We start from the raw sequence: 25,929 nt of genomic DNA, 5'->3' as shown, positions 1-25,929 counted from the left end.
CACTGAGTTTGGACAATGAAAGAGCCCAGGGATTTTATCTTCACAAGTGCCTGCAGGCAATCACAAATAAACCTGAAAATCAAGATAAAATCCTGTATGCATCTAGCTCATATCCCGCACCCCAACAGTAATTACTCTGGGCGTCTGGTTTATGATCCTGTTATACCTCTCCAAGTCCAGGGAGATGAGTGAAACTGGCTACATGCAGGTGCTCAGTGAGGGAGGAATACACACACACACACACACACACACACACACACACACACACACACACACACACACACACACACATCTTGGGCTTGACTTGAGTAACTGTCATCAAGTGAAGTCCTGGCTCTGTCAAAGTAAATATTTCACAACCCCCTGGGTATCCCTACCCACCCTGCAGTCTGGCCAGGTGTGCTAAATGCCCAATGGACTGGCTAATCTCATTTTCAGCTGGTGGGCTGGCTGTTTTCCTATTGTCAGCTGAACAAGATGAGCAATGAACCAACAACCTGTCCATCTGGCCATGCAGCCTTTCTGTCATGGCAATGATCTCAGGGGAGAGGAGGAGGTCAAGAAAAGCACAATCATCATAATGCCAATTGAGATGAAGTACTTTGCAGCTGAAGTTACTGCTGGAGCAAGTTGTTGTTGGAAAGGATATGAAGCAAACACCTCCTGATAGAAATAACATCAAGAATCCTATACATTGTATAGGGCAGCAGGATTTTGTGGCTTCCTTGGCTGGTTTCCAAAGCTTCCCAGAGAGCCATGACTCACAGTTGAGAATCACTGGCTTAGGGCCAAACTATATATTACATAATCTGCATCACTTGACCCAGTATATGCTTACATTTTCTTCCCTAAATTGAAGCTGTGAGCAGTGGCATGAAATTACACATCGATTGATAAATCACATGATGGCGTTATTCGAAAATACCAAGATTTTAAAAATTTTGGGAAGTAGTGGTGTCACCCCCCCCCTGAGTGCGTCACCTGGTGCATCTCGTACCCCCCTTAGCTATGCCACTGACTGTGAGGGAGGTGGTTTAGGACTATGATGGTAGGAAAGAGTTAAAAATTTCCCCTCCCCAGTACCAAATGCCCAACCTTACCTCAGCACCCTCCATGAGCTGCCCCTGCAGACCAGGCACCACAGAACAACTCTTTGCCAATGGCAATGTTTTCCCATGAAGACAATTCACACGGTTAGCTGTGTGGTTTGAATTAACCGAGAATGCAATCCTATGCATGTCTACCAGAAGAAAGCCCCACTGTGTTCAGTGGGACTTGCTCTCGGGTCAGTGTGGTTAGGATTGCAACCCAAATGATGTACATGCAGTGGTGTAGCTGGAGGGGTGCAAAGTAATAAGTTTTGCAGGTGTCTGAACGTGCCACGCAAGCCCCTCTCCCTTCCCTTGGGAGGCATTTTGGGCGGCGGGAGCAAAATGAAGGCAAATGCCTCTGTTTTGCTCCCATGGCCCAGAATGGCTTTTAAGGGGAGGAGCCGCTTGCACGTGGTGTTCATGCGCCTGCAAAATTTAGTGCTTTGCGCTCCCTCTAGCAATGTCACTGTAAATATGTATATGTCACGTGGTCTTTGGTTCTTGTATGACCTCTGATATCAACCTAAACCAGAGACTTCACTTGCTAATGCAGCGGATTCTGTTGCAGAAGGACTGCTGGAAATGGATGATTTTTGCAACAAGAATTAGGAAAAGGAAAAAAAAAGTTGGACAAAGATGCGAGCCTGAAGACATTCATTCTTCAAGTGATCTACGCCTGAGCATTTTCAGGTGATTCACTCAAGCCTGCCCATTTCAAGAGCATCAGACAAAGCGGCGTGCCTTCTCCTGTCAAGCACACTCTTCTGGGCTGATGTATAACAGCCACTTGTTCCACCAAGGTTACTTCAAAGGTGTCTGCTTTGATTTCAAATTGAGCTCATCTCCCTTCAAGCTGGAGGCGAGGAAATCAATAGGCTTCTCACACTGAATACAGCAGAGCAAGCAAGTGGTGTAAACAACCTGCTTGTTCTGGCTGTTTGCTCTTGTATGGTTAGGCTCTTGAGCTGCCAGGCAAACAGCACTTGTCTGCTTTTCAGTTTTGCGCACTCAGCGAGTTTCCCGACCCTCAGCTCCACGCCGCCTTCTGTACCGTCCCTTCCACCTTCTGGGTTGCGGCCACCCATCTGTATACACCAGAGTTTCTCAGACTAAGGGTCAGGACCCACTAGGTGGGTCTCAAGCCAATTTCAGGTGGGTCCCCATACATTCTAATGTGTGTTTTATTTTTAAAATATTAGACTTGATGCTACCATGGATTGTGACTGCATTTGGGGAAATGTTACATGTCTGTACTTTTAACAGGCAACTATGTATACCCCGAGGCCTGACTCAGGGTTCTGCCGATCTCGCCCTTCCCGCCCTGGTTCCTCCCCCTCCCCACCCTCCCCCCACCCTGGAATGCCTCCTTCCATCCTGACTGACTTTGCCACTATATCTCGTGTGTTGCTCCAGACAGCATGTGGTGGGCTTCAGGCTGGTGCTGGGCTCAATATGGAGTGGCCCTGAGCCAGACCCAGCACTGAGTGTTGTGGATATTCCTTACAGCATATTTGCGACAGACAGCGGTAGTGTTGGGCCAGCACTGTGAGTTCAGGATTGGGCTCTTAATTGATTGATTTTATTTTATTTTGTCAGATGGGGCTGTGCTAAAAATTTTCCTGCTTGATGATGTCACCTCCGGCCATGACATCACTTCCAGGTTAGTGACATCACTCCCGGTGGGTCCTGACATTCTGTGATTCTGAAAAGTGGGTTGTGGTACTAAAAAGTTTGAGAACCATTGCACTATACTGTACATACGCAGTATGCATGTCTTTGGAATTTTAGCCCACCTTATCCCAGAAGATCCAGCAGTTTATGATACATTCTCCCTACTTGTAATCTGGATATAACATAGCCAGTCTTCAGTTGATCTCCTTCCTCTAAAGGGCTGCATCAGTAAGGGAAGACAAATCCTACCCCTTCCTACAAGCCTCTTCCTCATAGCCTATCCCAGGCATTTTTCTCCTCAGCTGTGTCTGGATACTGGAAGTGAGTTTGTCTGGGGAAAAAGGCACCCTATAGATGGGGTGCACAGGATATGGAGAGATAAGCAGTAGTTGCACAAAGGGCTCAGCTCCCTCCCACATGTCCCTCTTCCCACGCATTACGCATTATTTGGGCATTGTGCATGGTCTGCTGCCATCATTGCAAGTTTCACCTTCTGATGCTATACAAAATACCTTGAAATTTGCATTCTGCTTGAAGAATCACCTGCACCTCCCTTGCCATAAAAAAGGTAGTTTCTGGCAAATTACTGCCACCATGAGCTATTTATACCCGAGATTTCTCCATGGGTGTTTCAGCTGAAGGAATGAGACACTTCAAATGTTTGTGCTGCCATCAGGATTCTTTTTTTAAACACTAAACCCCCAATCCAAGCTTTTTTTTTTTTTCTTGTTAACTCCTACGCCTCTTAATATTTCTGACCGAACATGCTACTGTATGTTATTTCCACAGCAGTACGTCTGCTCATGTCTAACCAAGCAAGAAGTTAACCTTGAATGCAAACACACCCACACACAAAAATCTATAAACTGAAAAGCTAGAACTAATTTGATTCCCCCTCATTGTAGGTCATGAAATTTAAACAAGATGGAACAATGCTACCTACATCTTAAAATAAATACAAATCTTTTGTGGTGGGAGTGGTGATGATGATGATGTTTTATATATACACACGTGGGAATAAGTAAATCAAAGATACCTCTTTACTGAGCTCCTAATTTAGGAATCTAGAGGGCCAAACCATAGGTCACTTGAAGCCCTTTCATTAGCACAGGGGTGATTCATATATTCGGTGGCAGATTGTGGGGCGAGAAGGTTGTGAATTTGGGACACCCTTTTCTCTGAGTCTGCCACCACCACTATTGCCTCCCTCAAGCCCAGTGGTTCTCACACATTTAGCACCGGGACCCACTTTTTAGAATGAGAATCTGTTGGGACCCACCAGAAGTGATGTCATGACCAGAAGTGACATCATCAAGCAGGAAATTTTTTAACAATCCTAGGCAGCAATCCTACCCACACTTACCCAGGAGTAAGTCCCATTTATTATTATTGTTCAAAGAATACATAGTAGCTTGCTATTATAGCTTTCTGCTATTGCTTTCTGCAATAGCTTTCTGCTATTGCTACAGAAAGGTCTGTAACATTTCCCCAAATGCAGTCACATACTATGGTAGCATCAAGTCTAACATATCAAAAATAAAATATTGAAATGAATGGGCACCCACCTGAAATTGGCTCGTGACTCACCTAGTGGGTCCCGACCCACAGTTTGAGAAACATTGCTCTAGTCTGCAGCAGGTGCAATCCACATGGTAGGGCCTCTGGGAGGAATTTTATCAGGGGGTACAAAGATTCTTTTGGGCCCCTTCCCAAAAGGAAAGAGAACCATTGGATCCTAATTTTATAAGACAATTGGATCATAATACCTACAAATTAGTAGAACTCGTGCAAGGAAAGCGCCCTACATGTAGACCACAGCTGCGATACAAGGACATGTGCAAGAGGGATCTGAAGGCCTTAGGAGTGGACCTCAACAAGTGGGAAACTCTGGCCTCTGAGCGGGCCGCTTGGAGGCAGGCTGTGCAGCATGGCCTTTCCCAGTTTGAAGAGACACTTGGCCACAGTCTGAGGCAAAGAGGCAAAGAAGGAAGGCCCATAGCCAGGGAGACAGATCAGGGACAGACTGCACTTGTTCCCGGTGTGGAAGGGATTGTCAATCCCGAATTGTTCTTTTCAGCCACACTAGACGCTGTTCCAGAACCATCTTTCAGAGTGCGATACCAGAGTTTTTTGAGACTGAAGGTTGCCAACAGTACAGCCTTGCACAAGATGTAAATGTTAGTCTTCACACAATGTATATGCAAACATTTTCTGAGATGCTAGGAAAACGACAGCTTCTCTGCTTAGGCTTCCAGGCCCCCTTTTAAGCCCCAGGCCAGGTATGATGTGCCCCCTGCACTCCCCTCTCATAGACCCTGGTGCGACTGAAAAATGTAAGATCCCAGGAAAATTTCAGGCCCCCTCCTTTGCTCCTGGGCCACCTTTTTAACCCTGCGCCTAGGTACAATTTACCCCATACACCCCCCTCTCATGGACCCTGCCTCATGGATCTGCAGTCTGTCAGCTAAAAGCAAGTAGAAAGTGCATTGCCCACCTCCTTCCCTTGCTCTAGGCACGGTTTCAAGAAACATGGAGGCGCAGGACTTTCCAGTTTGATATCCAGGAACTGTGCAAATGAAGACACTCCTTCATTCATGTATTCATTCATTTAGGGTGCAATCCTAAGGCACCCTTGGGCTAGCACAAGTCCCTTGCACCAGCCAAGAGGGTCACAAACATGCCGTAAGGCACGTTGTCAGTGTCCAAGTGAACGGAGGGACCGAGTCTTCTGTTGGCCGAGCTCGGCTAATGCAAGGCTCTGGGGTGAGTGGGGAGGAGGCGGGAGGGAGGCATTTTGGGGCAGGGGGAGGGAGGGTGGTGGGCAGCCCTGGGGGCAGGCAGGGAGCAGGAGGTGGGGCTGGGACCCGGCAGTTATGCCAGATCCCAACCCCATTCCCCGAGTAGTGTGGAGCGGCTTCAAGCTTCTCCGCTCTCCTTGGACTTGCAACACATCCGGAGGTGGCACAAGCCCAAGGAGACCCATAGGGGCTGCAGTGACTTACCCGGGAATAAGGGGAAGAGTTTCCCCTTACCTTTGGCTGAGCCACTCTGGTGCCCTATCTTGTGCTGGATACAGCACAAACCTCCGGGCTTGCCTGTTCCAGTGCAAGATAGGATTGCACCCTTAAAAGGATTTAAATCACCAGAAGTCCTGCACTTCTGCAACTGAAGAAACCAAGTGAGGGGCATGGTAAGTGGCTGCTTTTATTTATTTTTTTAGTAATGGTGCAGAGGAGGTGGACCCAAGGTGGGATCAGGCAGCATTCCAAGCCACACTGCCCCTGCATTAGCACGGACAAATTTAACTGTTCTTTCAAAAATAAGAATCCAAGGCATGATCTGAATTAGGACTGTGGAGGCAGAAAAATCCCCCTTTCTCTAGGGTCCCAATCTAGATTACCGTATTTTTCGCTCCATAAGACACACTTCCCCCCCCCCAAAAGTGGGGGGAAAAGTGTGTGCGTCTTATGGAGCGAATACTGGGGGCAAGGCCCGCACCGGGGGCAAGGTCCTCATTTGCACAGGCGCCACAGGGGGAGGGCAGGCGGAGAACAAAGGGGGCAAGGTCCTCATTTGCACAGGCGCCACAGAGGGAGGGCAGGCGGAGAACAAAGGGGGCAAGGTCCGCACCGGGGACAAGGTCCTCATTTGCACAGGCGCCACAGAGGGAGGGCAGGCAGAGAACAAAGGGGGAAAGGTCCGCACCGGGGACAAGGTCCTCATTTGCACAGGCTCCACAGAGGGAGGGCAGGCAGAGAACAAAGGGGGCAAGGTCCGCACCGGGGACAAGGTCCTCATTTGCACAGGCGCCACAGAGGGAGGGCAGGCGGAGAACAAAGGGGGCAAGGTCCGCACCGGGGACAAGGTCCTCATTTGCACAGGCGCCACAGAGGGAGGGCAGGCAGAGAACAAAGGGGGCAAGGTCCGCACCGGGGACAAGGTCCTCATTTGCACAGGCGCCACAGAGGGAGGGCAGGCGGAGAACAAAGGGGGCAAGGTCTGCACCGGGGACAAGGTCCTCATTTGCGCAGGCGCCACAGGGGGAGGGCAGGCGGAGAACAAAGGGGGCAAGGTCTGCACCGGGGACAAGGTCCTCATTTGCGCAGGCGCCACAGGGGGAGGGCAGGCGGAGAACAAAGGGGGCAAGGTCTGCACCGGGGACAAGGTCCTCATTTGCGCAGGCGCCACAGGGGGAGGGCAGGCGGAGAACAAAGGGGGCAAGGTCCGCACCGGGGACAAGGTCCTCATTTGCACAGGCACCACAGAGGGAGGGCAGGCGGAGAACAAAGGGGGCAAGGTCTGCACCGGGGACAAGGTCCTCATTTGCACAGGCACCACAGAGGGAGGGCAGGCGGAGAACAAAGGGGGCAAGGTCCGCACCGGGGGCAAGGTCCTCATTTGCACAGGCACCACAGAGGGAGGGCAGGCGGAGAACAAAGGGGGCAAGGTCTGCACCGGGGACAAGGTCCTCATTTGCGCAGGCGCCACAGGGGGAGGGCAGGTGGAGAACAAAGGGGGCAAGGTCTGCACCGGGGACAAGGTCCTCATTTGCACAGGCACCACAGAGGGAGGGCAGGCGGAGAACAAAGGGGGCAAGGTCTGCACCGGGGACAAGGTCCTCATTTGCGCAGGCGCCACAGGGGGAGGGCAGGCGGAGAACAAAGGGGGCAAGGTCCGCACCGGGGACAAGGTCCTCATTTGCACAGGCGCCACAGGGGGAGGGCAGGCGGAGAACAAAGGGGGCAAGGTCCGCACCGGGGACAAGGTCCTCATTTGCACAGGCACCACAGAGGGAGGGCAGGCGGAGAACAAAGGGGGCAAGGTCTGCACCGGGGACAAGGTCCTCATTTGCGCAGGCGCCACAGGGGGAGGGCAGGCGGAGAACAAAGGGGGCAAGGTCCGCACCGGGGACAAGGTCCTCATTTGCACAGGCACCACAGAGGGAGGGCAGGCGGAGAACAAAGGGGGCAAGGTCCGCACCGGGGGCAAGGTCCTCATTTGCGCAGGCACCACAGAGGGAGGGCAGGCGGAGAACAAAGGGGGCAAGGTCTGCACCGGGGACAAGGTCCTCATTTGCACAGGCACCACAGAGGGAGGGCAGGCGGAGAACAAAGGGGGCAAGGTCCGCACCGGGGGCAAGGTCCTCATTTGCACAGGCACCACAGAGGGAGGGCAGGCGGAGAACAAAGGGGGCAAGGTCCGCACCGGGGGCAAGGTCCTCATTTGCGCAGGCACCACAGAGGGAGGGCAGGCGGAGAACAAAGGGGGCAAGGTCTGCACCGGGGACAAGGTCCTCATTTGCACAGGCACCACAGGGGGAGGGCAGGCGGAGAACAAAGGGGGCAAGGTCCGCACCGGGGACAAGGTCCTCATTTGCACAGGCACCACAGAGGGAGGGCAGGCGGAGAACAAAGGGGGCAAGGTCCGCACCGGGGGCAAGGTCCTCATTTGCACAGGCACCACAGAGGGAGGGCAGGCGGAGAACAAAGGGGGCAAGGTCTGCACCGGGGACAAGGTCCTCATTTGCACAGGCACCACAGAGGGAGGGCAGGCGGAGAACAAAGGGGGCAAGGTCTGCACCGGGGACAAGGTCCTCATTTGCGCAGGCGCCACAGGGGGAGGGCAGGCGGAGAACAAAGGGGGCAAGGTCCGCACCGGGGACAAGGTCCTCATTTGCACAGGCACCACAGAGGGAGGGCAGGCGGAGAACAAAGGGGGCAAGGTCTGCACCGGGGACAAGGTCCTCATTTGCGCAGGCGCCACAGGGGGAGGGCAGGCGGAGAACAAAGGGGGCAAGGTCCGCACCGGGGACAAGGTCCTCATTTGCGCAGGCGCCACAGGGGGAGGGCAGGCGGAGAACAAAGGGGGCAAGGTCCGCACCGGGGACAAGGTCCTCATTTGCACAGGCACCACAGAGGGAGGGCAGGCGGAGAACAAAGGGGGCAAGGTCTGCACGGGGGACAAGGTCCTCATTTGCGCAGGCGCCACAGAGGGAGGGCAGGCGGAGAACAAAGGGGGCAAGGTCTGCACCGGGGACAAGGTCCTCATTTGCGCAGGCGCCACAGGGGGAGGGCAGGCGGAGAACAAAGGGGGCAAGGTCCGCACCGGGGACAAGGTCCTCATTTGCGCAGGCGCCACAGGGGGAGGGCAGGCGGAGAACAAAGGGGGAAGGTCTGCACCGGGGACAAGGTCCTCATTTGCGCAGGCGCCACAGGGGGAGGGCAGGCGGAGAACAAAGGGGGCAAGGTCTGCACCGGGGACAAGGTCCTCATTTGCACAGGCACCACAGAGGGAGGGCAGGCGGAGAACAAAGGGGGCAAGGTCTGCACCGGGGACAAGGTCCTCATTTGCGCAGGCGCCACAGGGGGAGGGCAGGCGGAGAACAAAGGGGGCAAGGTCCGCACCGGGGACAAGGTCCTCATTTGCGCAGGCGCCACAGGGGGAGGGCAGGCTTACTTTAAAAGTAAGTTTTCTTCCTCTAAAAACTAGATGCGTCTTATGGTCAGGTGCGTCTAATGGAGCGAAAAATACAGTACCTCCTCCCCCTGCTATTTTTGAAAAAGAAGCTAATGGCCCAATACTACGGGCTTGCTGTGCCACCAGAACCCATGCTCCATCTGTGCAGCATGCATTATATCAGTGGCAAAAGGCGCTGTGCCGTTCAGCACAGTCGGGCAGCCAGCACAAGCAACCAGTAGTTGCAACCATACTCAACAGTCTGCAAAGGAGCCCCTGCCCCAGTAAAATCAGCATCTGCTCTCTGATGCTTTTAACTGGGGTCACCAGGGACAGAACCTTAATAATAATAATAAAATAATAAACTTTATTTATATCCTGCCCTTCTCCCTAAAGGGAACCTTGGACTCTCCATGTGCAAGGCATTCAGTCACCACTGAACAATGGCCCCAGTGGGATGAGGAAAGTCACACAGAGAACAGGTATACTAGCCCTGAACCATTAAGCCACCAAATCTCACAGCATATCAAGCCTACTGGTTAATTTGCACCTGTAAGAAATATCAGCATGAACGTGCAGCAGTCGGTCCTAATTTCATCTCCCATCTCTGCTGTGTTTGTTTTAGAATATGCCACGGAGCAGATTGGTTTGCATGCCCAGTGCATGAATTTTATTATCCACTTCAGTGGCTCACCTGTTCTTAATGATACTAAACTTTTGGCTACCTTTTTTTTTTTTAAGGTAGTAAATTTCACAGGTTAATTATGTTTTCCTGACACAAGCAGACATTAATTTCTAAAATATTCTCTGGGAGATGGCATTCCTCAAAGGATCAGCCAGAGGTGGCTGACTTGCAGCTGAAGAGGTGGCTGGCAAAGCAATTTTATATGTCTTTCTGAACAAACCCAGCTATATTCATTGACAACTGACAACCTGAACTTAAAATGTGCATCATGAACATTTGGAGTAGCCGCATCCACCATGTCAATATGTATGTGAACCAGTTGAATTTCATGTCATTCAAGTTTATTTACAGCATAGCACCAAGAGACCTAATGCTTATAGAGCAGTGGTTCTCATACATTCAGCACCGGGACCCACTTTTTAGAATGAGAATCTGTCAGGACCCACTGGAACTGATGTCATGACCAGAAGTGACATCATCAAGCAGGCAAATTTTTCACATTCCTAGGCTGCAATCCTACCCACACTTACCCAGGAGTAAGTCCTGGGGTAAATATACATTTCCCCAAATGCAGTCACATACCATGGTAGCATCAAGTTTAATATATTAAAAAGAAAATATTGAAATGAATGGGAATCCACCTGAAATTGAATCCAACCCACAGTTTGAGAAACACTGTTAGAGAGAGTTTTGGAAACACAGACAAGAAATATGACAGGTGCATGCTTCGAGGAGCTTACAATATAAATTTGTAATGCATCAAACTGGACACTGACTCAAATGGCCATTATACCAAACATCGAAAGCGAAACCAGGTGGGTCTACGCTGCAAAAGGACAAAGGGGTGTGCAGCATCTTTAAAGACAGACAAGGCTGTTGAAACAGGTGCATAAGATGGTCTGAGGAGCGTGCTCCGTATTCTAATCCCCACTCCCTACAGGAGTTGCTTGGATTTAGCTGGCGCAGATCCAAGTAGCCCCATAGGGCAGGTTGGAGTTTTACATGGGATAAGGGGAAAGATATCCCCTGACCCCGAGTTGACCTCTAGCAGCCTCCCAACCTGCATAGGATATAGTGCAGGCCACTGTGGCCTGGCTATATTGGTGCAGGTTAAGATTGTGCTCTTAGTAGAAAAGCAGAATTGTGTGATCAGCAGTTCAAAACATTCCTCAGGGGCAGCAGTGTGTTCAAGAGCAGGCTACGCTTTGTGTGGTGCTTTAGTGTTGTTGTGCATTAGATACAAGTGGCATTCACCTTCCACTTCTGCAGTGACTTACAGTCTCGTCCCATCATTGAGCTGGGAAGACATCAGGGTGTGATGTGGAGGTCAAAACACACCACATCTTAACCTTCAGACAATGGACCTGACTCTGATGCTGGAAAAATGCTACAACGATAGAGCTGGTGGTCATAAGAGTCATCCCACAGGAAGCAAGACAAAAACAGCTGAAGATTTCACCTCCCACTATCCCCCACTTTCTTACAAAAGAACATAGTATACTGACTACATTTGGCAGCAAATCACAGCTCACCAACTCAGAACATAAGAACAGCCCCACTGGATCAGGCCATAGGCCCATCTAGTCCAGCTTCCTGTATCTCACAGTGGCCCACCAAATGCCCCAACTCCATTGATTGGCTCCTTGGACATCACACCAGTGGTGCACAGATATTACACCATTAATACATGGGCGTCAGGATGCTGCTCCATGGGTAATGGGCTGTGCTGGGGTTTCCATGGATGCAGGGACCGTAACTGGGATGGGCTATGTCACATTCCTGGGAGGACTATGCTGGCATGGCACTGCCCAGATGGGCTTAAGATCATATGACTGATATTGTGCTGGTGTCTGTGCACTTATCACCATGGCATCCAAATAGGACCGTATGTTGGCAGCCTTCAGTCTCGAAAGATTATGGTATCGTGCTCTGAATGGTGGTTCTGGAACAGCGTCTAGTGTGGCTGAAAAGGCCAATTCGGGAGTGACAATCCCTTCCACACTGGGAGCAAGTGCAGTCTGTCCCTGGTCTGTCTCCCTGGCTATGGGCCTTCCTTCTTTGCCTCTTTGCCTCTTTGCCTCAGACTGTTGGCCAAGTGTCTCTTCAAACTGGGAAAGGCCATGCTGCACAGCCTGCCTCCAAGCGGGCCGCTCAGAGGCCGAGGTTTCCCACCTGTTGACGTCCATTCCTAAGGCCTTCAGATCCCTCTTGCAGATGTCCTTGTATCGCAGCTGTGGTCTACCTGTAGGGCGCTTTCCCTGCACGAGTTCTCCATAGAGGAGATCCTTTGGGATCCGGCCATCATCCATTCTCACGACATGACCGAGCCATCGCAGGCGTCTCTGTTTCAGCAGTGCATACATGCTAGGGATTCCAGCACATTCCAGGACTGTGTTGTTTGGAACTTTGTCCTGCCAGATGATGCCAAGAATGCGTCTGAGGCAGTGCATGTGGAAAGCGTTCAGTTTCCTCTCCTGTTGTGAGCGAAGAGTCCATGACTCGCTGCAGTACAGAAGTGTACTCAGGACGCAAGCTCTGTAGACCTGGATCTTGGTATGTTCCGTCAACTTCTTGTAAATAGGACCAGGCCATTAATTTCTAGCAACCCTGACAGGGAGCTGAATCCTGAACAATGACAACTCTTACATCTACTACTAACCATATTTTTAAAGGGCATTCACAAAAGGCAAAGATGGGGCAGTGATAACCAGATAACCAGTAACCAGTGATAAATAACCAGTAACCAAATACCCTGCACTTCCCACTCCTTAGTGACAACATCCTCTACCTGAAGCAGCCTGTTCACCTTCTCTCAACTGCCTCTGATTCAACCTCAATTTCCTGAAGCACATGTAATGGAAGGATCATACCAGTTACAAGCCTTGGAACTATTAAAAGAAACCAAAGAGACAATGACGGAGTTTAAATGTCAACAGCGTTAAAAAAAATTCAGAAAAGTTGGCTTTCAAGTCTGTTGCACAGAATGGAAACATCCACATGGTCTGTGGCAGAAATAAATGAAACTGTGCGACAGATTGCTATTCAAAGCTAAAATTAAATAATCTGCCAACATGTAAGGGAAAAAAAAATGCTTGGATAATTTTTTATTAAAATCTGCCTGCAAGCCATCGGAACTGGGGGCCTTTCCTGATTGCAATTTTAGACTAGCCATCTGGACTTCCCCAGGAGATATGAGCTCAAGAATATTTTCTGTCTCAATTCTCCTCTCTTTTCACTCTTTGCCCATTGAATCTGAAGTCTTGGGTGCAGGAGGAGAAATAGCAGAGAGATCTCATGGTGGTGATGTGTTCCAGGGGACCTGGAGGGTGACAGGTTATTAAAACCCTGTTACCAAGTAGTAGGAAGACTTGGAATGAATTCTCAGCTTCTGATGCTGTTCAGTCTCTTTCCTGGTAAATCATCCCTAAACAGGGATGATTTACCTACCTCTTTTTCCTGATGATCATAAACCAAACACATATGAGAACCAAATTGGTTTCCTCTGTAAACACATGCGCCCTGCCTTTTATGCTGAGGCAGAGCAGAATTAGAGGGGCAAGTAAACCTTGGGGGTTTCTCATAATATTGGCAGCCCCACTATAGTTCATTGCAATTAATACAAGCACTGATGGCACAATTTTACGCATGAGAGTTGATATGGCATAGTAGTTACGTGACTGAGCTATAGATCAGGAATCTCCAGCTCAAACCTGGCCTCTCCTTGGGTATGTCTCCCAACTCAGGGCCCAATCCTATCCAACTTTCCAGCACAGATGCAGCTGCAATGCTGCCTAGAGGTAAGGGAACAAATGCTTCCTTCCCTTGAGGAAGCATCCATGTGCCGCCTCTTGCAGTCGGGGGGGCGGGGCAGTCATGTCCCATTGGAAAGTTGGATGGGATTGGGCCCTACATCTCCAATCTTTAATAGAAAATACACTACATATATACTACAGACTTTCTTAATCAAGAGATTGTTATAAGGATGGAGCTGTCCTTCAGTGGTAGAGCATATGCTTTGAATACAGAAAGAATGCTACAGCTAGTAAAATTCTCAAACTGAGTGGCTTATGCAGGAGAATAAAAGAGAGACATGTACAAGCTAAAGTCCACCCAAACATGCAAAACCCCATGTGGTTTTGCATTTCCCAAAGATTCAATGTGCATTTGGATGCAAAACCCCTGGTGGGTTTCCTTACCCATGAGTTTTCCCCCATGCATGTTTACTGAAAAGTAAACCCAGCTATGTTCAATGGGACTTACTCTCAGGTAAATGTGCATAGGATTGCAGCCTTAATGTGACTTGACCATATGGATTTTGAAAGTATGGTTGGATACTCAGGTGGTTGTCCAGTATCTGTAGGCTTTGAGTGCTCAGAGGAGGTGACACGGTACCTAGACCAGTGTCTCTCAACATTTGTCCTCTGCCTTACCACTTCACATGGCCCACTCATTTGAAGTACCACCAGAAGCAGTGGCGTTGCAAGGAGCGTGCGGGCCGCACTGGGTGAAACACCGGGGGGGGGGGCTGACGCGCCCTGGGGGTGATGAGCTAAAACCATGGTATTAGGAGCTACTGCATCATGCCACACACTGTTGGATGTAGAATTGCCAGCGGAGTGCAATGCAAAAAACAGAATTGAAATCGCTCCTTTCATTCAAAAGGTATGGCCAAAAAACCGGAAGGAAAAAATGCATGGATCCCTATGGAAAGTGAAAGTGAGCCTTATTGAAAGTGGGCAGGAGGTCTGGTCTAGAGGGTAGAGCCTCCATTTGCCTGAAGATTAACATCCACAAGGTCGCCAGTTCGAGGCCACCGGCACCATGCGACCTTGAAGCAACTGGCAAGCTGCAGCTGAGCTGTTCCATCTGCTCGGAGCGTGGGAGGATGGAGGCCAGAATGTTAAACCAGATCGGAGTGTAACACCTTGAATGTAGTGGTTCTTGAAAGAAAGAACCTTCTTTCAATTTGTAAAAATCCCTGCGTGGATTTAATAAGCCTGCCTATGTAAACCGCCTTGAATAAAGTCTTGAATAAAGACCAAGAAAGGCGGTATATAAATACTGTATATTATTATTATTATTATATTATCGAGCATTTACTCATGAGTAGGCATACTTGCCATAGTCCATCGGAAAGGGCAGGCTGAGAGGAATCCAATGACACCAGAATGGTCCCGATCCAATGAATGCAGCCCCCCCAAAACACCCGAGGAGGTTCCTCCCTGCCAGCTGCGAGTCTATGGAGCCCTATGGAGAGCAAACTCAGTCACACGGTCATGTTTACTCATGAGTAGGCAGGCGTGCCTTGGCTGGTGGTCAGGCCAGGCAAAGGGGAATGTGAGGACACCAGAATGGTCCCAATCTGGTGGAACGTGAGCACAACAAATGCTCCAGAAGGCAGCCTCCCCCCACAGAAACTGACTTGAACTGGTAAGGGGAAAGTTTTCTATTTTGCACTTGAAAAGTAAGGTGGGTCCTCTTCTTGATATGCCTAAAATAGAAGAACTTTAAACTGGGCACTGGGGAGGGCTGGAAATCTCACTGATTCTTTTTGGGGGGTGTAATTGCAGGCAGACTACAGAGTAAGCTCTATTGACCACTATGGAACTTACTTCTGAGTAGACACACATAGGATTGGGCTCACAGGCTGCAATCCTACCTGCACTTTCCTGAAAGTAAGCCCCATTGACCACTATGGGTCTTACTTCAGAAAAAAAAATGGTTGGCAACCTTCAGTCTTGAAAGACTATGGTATAAGCCTACCACACCCAGTATTCCCAGGCGGTCTCTCATTCAAGTACTAACCAGGCCTGACCCTGCTTAGCTTCCGAGATCAGACGAGATCAGGCATATGCAGGGTAATGGGAGTAGACATGCATAGGATTGGGCTCACAGGCTGCAATCCTACCCACACTTTCCTGAGAGTAAGCCCCATTGACCACAATAGGACTTCAGAATAGGTTCATTTGGTGGAACAGGACTGGCTCCCCCTTATTTCATTATTTCTTTTATTTTAATTTAATTATTTATAATTATGTATTTTAATTTGCTTGATGATGTCACTTCTGGCCATGACATCACTTCCAATGGGTCCTGGACAGATTGTCATTCTAAAAAGTGAGTCCCAGTGCTAAAAGTTTGAGAACTGCTGCAATAAGGTGTTAGTAAGTTGACACGGGGTGTGTGTGTGAGAGACTCTACAAGTATTCAAAATCACTAAAATTGGAATTTGGAGGAATAAGACCATCATGTTATATATCCATGTTGGCATCCTTCAGTCTCGAAAGACTATGGTGTCACGCTCTGAATAGTGGTTCTGGAACAGAGTGTCCTCTCCAGTGTGCGAAGCCTGGGTAAAGTAGGTATGGAGGATAGGCTGTTACCCATGCAGCAAATCCCCCCTCTCCACGTCGCTGAAATGGTCCAATGGAAAGGCAGAAGCCAATACGGTTGGTTCCAGTGGCGTCGCAGGAGTTGCCAGAACGTGACTGTGTTCAGCCATGAACTGCCTCAGGGACTCCGGCTCCAGATTTTGCCTCGAGGTTGACTCCTGAAGCCTTTTCCATAACTGGATGTAGCCACAAGGCGGTGGAGGTTTGGGATCAGAGTTTTCCTTCTCTCAGATGAGCTGCCTTCCCAGGCTAACGAGTCCCATCTACCCAGTGGCTGTTTAGTCACTTCTTACGACAAGTACAGCCAATCTGAGGGCTTATTCTTATCCCCCAGCCCCCAGGGGAATGTTATATATCAATCAATGTGTAATTTCATGCCGAATGCAATGAAACAAACCACACTGAAATATCTGTGTTCTGGAGGAGGAGGAGCCAACAATGGATGAACAGACATGTCTCCAGGGGCTCCTGAGAGACAGTCTGTTTTCCCCAAAAACTGCAGGTCTGAAGAGGATCTGAAGATCTTTATCTGGAGACATAAGATCTTTCCACGGTGCAGGTATCTGAGATTTTGAAAGCCCAACCCAGGGATGGGGTGGGAGGCCTTTTTTCTCAGAAACCTAATCATCAGGGACAATACTTGGGGAGGTGCAGTGTCTGCAATCAAGCTGCTGGCTCCATGCTAAGATACCATATGGAAGAAAAAGCATGAAGTATAGTTTAAATTGGAAATTTAAGATAAGTATGTGTTAATATTGCCCCCGGCTTTGATTGACTGATTTGGCTAAAAGCCCTGGATACACTGAAGGTGTTAATGAGAAACATTTTAAGGATGTTGAAAGTGCTCTTTATCTTTGTAGTGGAATAAATCAGTCGTGGATTATAACTATATATATAATTTGGTGTGTGGACTAAAATCCAGAGTTGCTTGTGGACTTAATTTTCATTAGACTTGAAAGAGTTTTGTCTTCTTGAGACTGTTCTTTCGTTTTGTTTTCTCCATTAACCACACTGTTATCTGCAAGAAAAATTCTGAAAAAACATGTGGTGGAAGTAAGGAGAATAATATGCTGTGGACATCTTGTGGATTAGAGAGAAATTGCAAGATGGAGCCTGTTCCAGATATTTGGACTCAAATGATCCTTAAAAATTTGGAAAAATTGCTCACAATGAGAAGACAGCAGTTGAGTTAGTCCTTGCAGATTCAGGCCAGTTTAAAGACTCTCTCTCAACAGACAGACGTGTGCAAGGAGCAATTGGAAGATGTGAAGAAACAAGTAGAAGATACACAGAAGGAGAAAGCGGAAAAGATGATGGTGAGGGATGAAATCATCATCAGAAGACTGGATACAGAAATTATCTGTATCTAGATCTAGAGGGGACGCTGATGGAGATTGAAATAGAGAAGATGGAGAGAGTAACATGGGTGCACAAAATACAAAATTTGTTGGAACAAGAAGAAGAAAACATATCCCAGTTAATTGGAAGAATGAACATATCTTATACAAGAAAGTATGGGTTTATTGGAGTCTGTTATGGAGATAAATTATTAAAGCTATTACAGGAGAAAAAATGGAAATAAATAAATAAAAAGAAACCTGAGTGTTAACCTGAAGGTTAAAGAAAATTGGAGGATTTTATTTAGTTAATAACTGGTTTAAATTTACTTAAAAAATAAATCCATATGAAATTGATATATATGAATTAGAATGAATTAGAAAAAATCACTGGAAATGTTAGTGTGTGGATGAATTGTTTTATAGGTGGTTATTATGTTAAATGATAAAAAGTGAATATTTAGAAAATATATTATAGGGAATTAGGAAAAATCTATTATATTTGATATAAGAAATATATAAATGAGTAGAAGAGTTAGAAGTAGATGGAAGAATTGTTTTATATGTTGTTATATTTTGGTAATTAGATTATTTTGTTTTAATATCAATGAGTAATTGAAGTAAGTTTATGTTTGATAGAAAGTGAAAATTTAGAAAATATAGTACAGGGCATTAGGGAAAATTTAGTATATATTATATAAATAAATGGATAAACTAATAAGAGGCAGAAGTAGATGAGTAGTAGATTAGGAGATATAGAATGATTAATGAGTCATTACTCATTAATCATTCTATATCTCCTAATCTACTACTCATCTGGTATATGGTATTTAGCACTCCTAAATGTATGTTATATGTTTGCATGTTTGTGTGTGTTAATTAAAAATAAATAAATAAAAATGGGAAAAAAAAGAAATATCTGTGTTCTAACAAAAGGTACAGCCAAAAAACCAGTGGGGGTGGGGCGATGGTACATCACCATGCCCACCACCTGGGGCGTTGCCCCACCCACTGCATGGGGTGACGCGCAGGCCTCCCGCACCAGGTGACGCAAATCCTAGTGACCAGAAGTAACTGGCGATGACATCATTCCCAGTTACTTCTGGGTTGGGATGCCAGATGCGACATGACAAGCGCTGGTAAGGGTGTTTGCTCAGGGTGGGCAGAAAGGCTTTTTGGAGTGTGGAAAAGCATGCTCTAGAGCCTCCTATCACTGCTCGTTGTGTCGTGTTCCTGGGCACCTCAAGTACCACTAGTGGTACCCATAGCACTGGTTGAGAAACACTGTCCCAGGTGGTCCTTCTTTGTCAGAGCTTGTCCTCTTGTTTTCTCAGGCATTTAAAGGGTCTTAAAGCCTCTTTTGGCAGGCAAGTGCTGCTGGGATAAGTACAGTGCAAATAATGCCTCTTCCTTTCCTAGCTAGAAAAGGATGAATCTCACAGCTGCAGTGTCTTCCTGCCTTACAGCTGCAGGGCACTTCATTTCATTTCAGGGTTGGCTCCAGAGACTGGACGTTTGCTAGGAAATCCCAATATTGGCAAAGGACACATCCTGTCACACAACCCCTCAAGAGTACCACTATTTTCACTTTGTCCGGAGCACCCCAAGAAGGTCAGAGGTAGCACGAATAAATTCTTGATCTCTGTTGCTGGCCAGGTTAAGGAGGTGCACTGAGAGTGCCTTGTCCAAGGGCTGCCCAAATCCTGGAGCTGGCACTGACACACACCCCAGGAAAATGAGGAAGGGGCAGCTGAGTGGCCATTGCATACCAGTTTTCAGTTTGCTACTGGGCTGCAGTCACACATACATTCCAAAGGGAGAGCAAGCTGGTGACAGCACTTTGAGCATTTTGCTGATATCCATCTGCCTCAGGCCCTAGATGTGCTTGCGTTCATTGATAGAAATGACCTAAGCACACATAACTCTGCGTGGGACAGTGGCTCTGCAGTCCGACACTGCTGGAATCTCTGACTGGGAAATTTAAGTCAGGGACAGATGGAGTAGCAATTGGCCCTGTGTCAAGGGACTAATGGGCTGGGTGTACTGGATGAGACAGATCATATCAAAAGCTTATTACCAAGAGTGAAAAGAAATGCTAGGGAGAACAAAAAAGTTGGTTTGTGAATTTATGGGGCAGTAGGTCTTCTGTGCATGATTTTGTTAGTAATACAGGCTCTCCCTCTCATGTTCTCTCTGATGTTGTTAAATTTTAGTATTTAATTTCTGATTTGTACATCTATTAAGGCTTTCAGCTGTTTAAATGATTTTTCATAGATTGACTCTGGCTTTGAAAGCAATTACTCTATCAATCTGTTCAATTCACGTATATTTGCATGCAGAAGAACCTTCACAAAGGTAATTTCTAGAACCTTCTCTTAAGCATGATCAAACTCTGAACCATGTGCAGATAGCTTTTCCTTCAGTTTCATATGCAAAGTTATCTTTCCATTTCTTTTTTGATTGACATATTGCCAGTATCACTGTGTAAAGAGACACTTAAAAAAAAACCATCACAGTGCCCAATCTGCCACATGGCACATAAACTCAGTGAGTATAGGTAGCATTCATGATCAGGAGTATGAGGGCCTAGAGGCCTAGTTATGCAATATAGGGTGTAAACCTAACCAACTTTCCAGCACCGGCATAGCTCTGTCAGTGGGGCATGTGCTACATCTTGCAGTTGGGGGGGCAGTCATGGAAGCCTCCTCAAGGTAGGGCAATGTTTGTTCCCTTACCTCGGAGTTGAATTACCCTTATTTCAGTGCTGGAAAGCTGGTTAGGATGGTGGCCATTGTCAGGTCTGCCTCATCCCAGCTGAGCTGCTGTTGAGCTTAGCAGACCAGATGCAAAATCCTAACACTGCGCTCCACGTCAACTCAGGTTGACAGTAGATTTGTGTTCTTTGAACTTGACTCATGGTACACTGGGCCAAAAGTTTGGACACCACTGCCCTATATTCTCCAGTTGCCCTATATGAGCCAGCTGACCTGGTCGATTTCCAGGTCAGACTCCAAGTGGTGCTAAAAGTCTCTCTCTCTCTCTCTCTCTCTCTCTCTCTCTCTCTCTCTCTCTCAATGTATAATGCATTGGTTGCAAAAGAACTAAAATGAACAATTCTAAAAAGAAATTATACAAGAAATTGCAGTTGGTGCTAAAAAACAACACTTGGGGAATCAGTGATGTCTGTCAATCATTTCAGGTCTTTCTTTTGGGTACCAAAAGTGTTCTCCCCTAAATGTTTGACTTGCCCTAGTGTTGTGGTTATGATGCTCAGCATAAAATACTAGACCAACTTGGGGGAAGGGGTGAATTTGTCCAGGGCAACAAAGAACCTTGGGTCAGAGCCATCCAATATCCACAAAGAAAAAGAAAAAAAGAAAGGAAAATCTGGTTGAGGATTGCTCTTGCCTCTTTTTCACTCCAGATCTCAAGGTCACTTCCAACTAACCAGTTCCTTCATGGGCTCCTTCCTTCATTTTCGATTGTACTGCAGAGAGATTTCTGGATCTTACCAGCTCCTTTTTTAAGTCTTTGTCAACTGAAATTTGACATGTTTGTCAGTGGGACATGTTTGTGTATCCTTGGGGTAAAATGACATCATAGCCATAGTTATGTAAGATCAATATTGTGAGACTGATTTAGCTCACAGTGTATTCCAATGACCTGGAAGAAAGGACAGTGAAATTTCTTCATGTTATGAAGTTGATTGCAGGTTCGTAAGGCCTGAACAAGAAGAACAATCAATGATCTAAGTCTGTGTATGAGAATGAGGAAGCTCCTAGGGGTGGAAGCCTCCACTGTTTTTGTCGTTATTCCTCTCATTTGCTTCCTCCTCTTCTTCCCACTTCCTGCACTGGAAAATGAAGAAGGGGATCAAGTGGAAGAAGAAGGTGGTGAAGAGGAGAGTGGTAGGCTTGAGCATCTTTGACACTCTAGCCCACCGCTCTTCTGTCCTTCACACTTCCTTTTCTGCTTGCTTCTCCACTTCCTTTTTCAATTCAGATTAACTGTGTAATAGAAAATAGTGACACTGATTCAGGCTGTGGACAGAATACTATCTCTTAATATCTGCTTTATTGACAAATAAGCAGAACGTAAGTTGAGACAATGAGGCACTCCTACAAGGAAGTTCCCCAGATAACAGCCTGGGAATCCTCCCAAGCTACACCCCCAGTTCTGTTTAATTCCAGCTAGAAATTTTCTGCTCTCCTAATCTCTGCTTGCATGTAAACTCTGGAGGTAGCTAAAAGTGAGTCATTGGCACCATTTTGTTGAGGTTTTGCCCATTTTGTCCATGAGCACCATTTTGTCCATGAGCACCATTTTGCCCATATAGTGAATGTGCCTAGGAGTAGGATTGCAGCGGCAAGCCTATGCTGACCATAACACTTTCACCAGATCATCTGTACAGTCTCTACCTACATACAAAGCATAAACACGTGTTCTGTATGTGTATACACAGAGACTGAATTAACAGTGTAGTGAATGTGCATAGGTCAAGGTGGGATTTTTCAGTGCCAGCCTGCTCCTCCGCCCCACCCTATGATCACTGTGCGCATAATTGTTACATGAATAGAATTGTTAATTCTCAGCCAAGATAAGCCTCCCTTACAGGTCTACTTTAAGGATAACAGGCTTGTGAAATTCTTGGAACTTCGGTGCTGTGCATCACTGTTTTCTTTCCAACAGGTAGAAAAATCTTATTTTCTGCATTCTGTGATCATTCTTGTTATCCAAATTCATGGTGTGCCTCTCATTTAGCTGTCTGGGAAAGCACTTTAAAAATAAATGGCATGTAATGGTTTAAATGACCCACAGGCCATTTAGATAGATGAGGTTAGCCTGTGTGTCATGAAGATGATTATCATCACGGTTGCCACTAATTGCCACCTCTGGTCCAAGACCCAGCACTCTCCCTCCACTTCAGAGTTATTGTACCTGGATTTTATCTTGCCCAGTCCCAAGAGCTTGGAGAAGGTAGCAAGACTGTTAAAACGTAAACACAGCTTAATTTCCCAATGTGCCAGGGGGTGGAAGTGAAGCCTGAGTGGAATCAGAAGAAGCTGCCTTATAGGGACTCAGATCATTGATCCATTTAGGACAGTAGTGGTCCAGCAGCAACTTCCCAGCAGTAGTTTAGCTACAGGGGGAAGGCGTGGTAAGTATTGCAGGAACTGCAACACGCCATGTAAGCAGCCCCTCTCACTTGCCATTGGAACCAGTGACCATTCTGGGCCCCAGCAGTAGTGTAGCAACAGGGGTGGCACAGCAAGTATTGCAGGTGCCACAGCATGCCATGTAAGTGGCCCAGGGCCTCCAAGAGGAATAGGGGCAGGGAGGGGCAAAACAGGGGGAGGGTAGAGACAGCTGGAAAAGTCTTCGGAGCCCAGGTCTACCAACTCATGTGGCATCAGTAGTGTACCCAGCATCCCCAGTTGTGGTAGTGTTGCCAGCATCCCGTGCGAGCAACAAGTCTGAGTAGATATGTCAGATCCCAGGAACTTTCTGGGCCCCCTCCTTTGGCTCCTGGGCCCCCCTTTCGACCCTGGGCCAGGGTACAAATTACCCCCTTTACTCCTCTCTCCTAGGCCCTGAAGTGGCCCCTCCGACTCACCACTGGAGTCATTCTGGGCAGTCACTGCCTAGAATGGCTCTGATGGTGAGTGGGAGGGGTAGCTTACACTTTATATTGTGGTGCCTGCAATACTTGCTGCACTGCCCCCCTTGTAGCTACGCTACTGCTGGGGTTTCAAGTGTGGGCAGATATTGTTCTACCCTACCTGGCAATGCCAGGGATTGAACCTGGGCTCTTTTGACATGCAAAGCAGGTGCTCCTCCACATAGAACAGGCTCTCCCACAAATCTCTAGCCCCTCCCTCTAGGTCACATCCACTACAACCCTTTTACTGAGTCACATCCTTGGTAGATGCAACATGCAAGGAGCTTCAGAGGAGCAGGACCTTGCTGTTTTTGTTGACTTGCAGAATACAAGTAGTCTTAATAGTCATACGGACTTACTGCATGTTCAGCCTAGGCTCCTTATGGCAGAATGCTTCACATCCACACGATAGCATTCAAGCACTTTTACAGTTGTGTGCGGTACTTGGATTTGATGAGCAGATGCAGTAGCACGGCTGTGACATCGCAGTACTGCCGTGACAATTCCAGAACTCCAGAGTGCTATAACAAAGAACTCTGCCATAAAGAATGTTGAAAATGCCACGAGACACACCAACCCAGGCATTCTACTCTCTGCATCCCCATGGCACACTTTCCCACATTTCACAGAGGAAAACTGGGACATGCTTATAACACCAATATTTTCATAATAAGGATCACTGATGGAGGTTTACCCACCAGTTCTAATTGCCTGGGAGCAGGTGTGACAGTCATCTGGATAATCCACTGCCCTGCCCATCTGTGGTCAGTTTTCTTTTAGGGGAGATGATGCAAAGTACTTTGGAAGACTGGAAAAGCTAGCAACTGACCAGCTGCTTCCTTCTGGGATGGCAGCAACTCTGCTGCCCTTGCAGCCTAAGTGGCAGCCCACCCAGCAGCCACACTGGATCTTTGGGGAGATGGCAGCTCTTTCCCATGCTCTCTGGGCCATTTGGTGGGCCACTGTGAGATACAGGAAGCTGGACTAGATGGGCCTTCGGCCTGATCCACAGGGTTCTTCTTATGTCCTTATGTTCTTATGCAGATATAAGAACATAACAAGAACATTTGATGGGCCGCTGTGAGATACAGGAAGCTGGACTAGATGGGCCTATGGCCTGATCCAGTGGGGCTGTTCTTATGTCTACAGCCCCACTTATGTCTTAAGAACTGCCCCACTGTCTACTGCCCCACTGGATCAGGCCATAGGCCATCTAGTCCAGCTTCCTGTATCTCACAGCGGCCCACCAAATGCCCCAGGGAGCACACCAGATAAGAGACCTGCATCCTGGTGCCCTCCCTTGCACCTGGCATTCTGACATAGCCCATTTCTAAAATCAGGAGGTTGCACATACACATCATGGCTTGTAACCCATAATGGATTTTTCCTCCAGAAATTTGTCCAGTCCCCTTTGTCCAATCCCTGCACTGAGTGCCATGCATTTTTAGGGGTTGGTTGGTTTGAAGATTGAGAAGGAGAGAAGAGAGCTGACAATTGGACACCTATGAGGCAAACTCCAGGGAAGGCCACAAGCAGATGGTACTACTGAATGCCCCAGAAAAACACATTGCTGAAAGCTCTTCCTTGTCTGCTGTATTCATTAACTCTGCAATTGCCAGCTTTCTACTGATTTAAAAGCCACAAGGGCAATTTATCTTACAAACAACCACTCAAAACATAGTCATGGGCAAGCATTTCTGTGCAGGTGCACTAGAGGCAAGATGTCACCACCCATGTAGTCAGACTTGAAGTTGCCGGGACTGTGAGAAGGGATCAGATGAAACCAAGGATGACAACTCCAACATGAACCAAATTGGTAAAAGTCACCTCCCAAAGGCAAATATGGACAATGAGGTGCCTGAGAATGGCACCAGGAAATAGGAACTGTCACTGATAAACATAGACAGTTTCTTCATTAGATTTGTATTTTATATTTCTTCCAGCGTGGAATGCAAAGAAGCATAAGTGGGGTTGGAGTTCTCATGCAGCCAGCGATCCAGACACTGATCAGCCCTTGACCTTCTTAGCTTTGGTATGGTCTCATTTGCCCTCCGCTGGAGTGTATAACATGGTAGTTTGCTAAACAAAGCTGCCAGCCTGGACTCTGCTGTGCTTTGGTGCAGTGGTGTAGCTAGAGGGGGTGCAAAGCATTAAGCTTTGCAGGGAGCCTCACTGCAGTGTGCAAGTGGCCCCTCCCCTTTGGAGCATTTGCCTCCGTTTTGCTCCCACTGCCCGGAATGGCTTGGAAGGGCAGGGGGAGGGGCTGCTTGCATGCCGCAGTGAGGCTCCCTACAAAACTTAGCGCTTTGCACCCTCTCTAGCTACACTGCTGCTTTGATGCCATGTCACCCGGGCTGGACCCAGTGATGGGGGTCTCCTCGGGAGTAGTGACAATGGCCCCTATCCCCGGAGGGAAGGCCCCCTGGCCTGTCAGGAGAGTCGAGGAGCCTGATGGGATCAGCAGAGCCATGTACTCCCTTTGTGCTGGGGATTCCCCCCAGCTGTACCAGAGGGATATCATCGGCAGCGCCCCACCTTCAGAGGTGCAACCCTGGAGAACGCCTGCCCCACCCTGGCAAGTGGAAGAACCGTCAGCGCAGCCACTTCTGATGAATTTCCCGCGGCCTCAGGGACACCC

General features: G+C 47.9%; 1 pseudogene; it reads right to left on the bottom strand.

The window, feature by feature from the left end:
* Positions 1–15,659: 15,659 nt before the first annotated feature.
* LOC136650538 (5S ribosomal RNA) lies at positions 15,660–15,776 on the bottom strand (annotated as a pseudogene).
* Between the last annotated feature and the right edge of the window lie 10,153 nt (positions 15,777–25,929).

The sequence above is a fragment of the Tiliqua scincoides genome, chromosome 4 (genome assembly GCF_035046505.1).
Source record: "Tiliqua scincoides isolate rTilSci1 chromosome 4, rTilSci1.hap2, whole genome shotgun sequence".
Taxonomy (NCBI): Eukaryota; Metazoa; Chordata; class Lepidosauria; order Squamata; family Scincidae; genus Tiliqua; species Tiliqua scincoides.
This window is presented reverse-complemented; position numbering and strand designations above follow the sequence as displayed.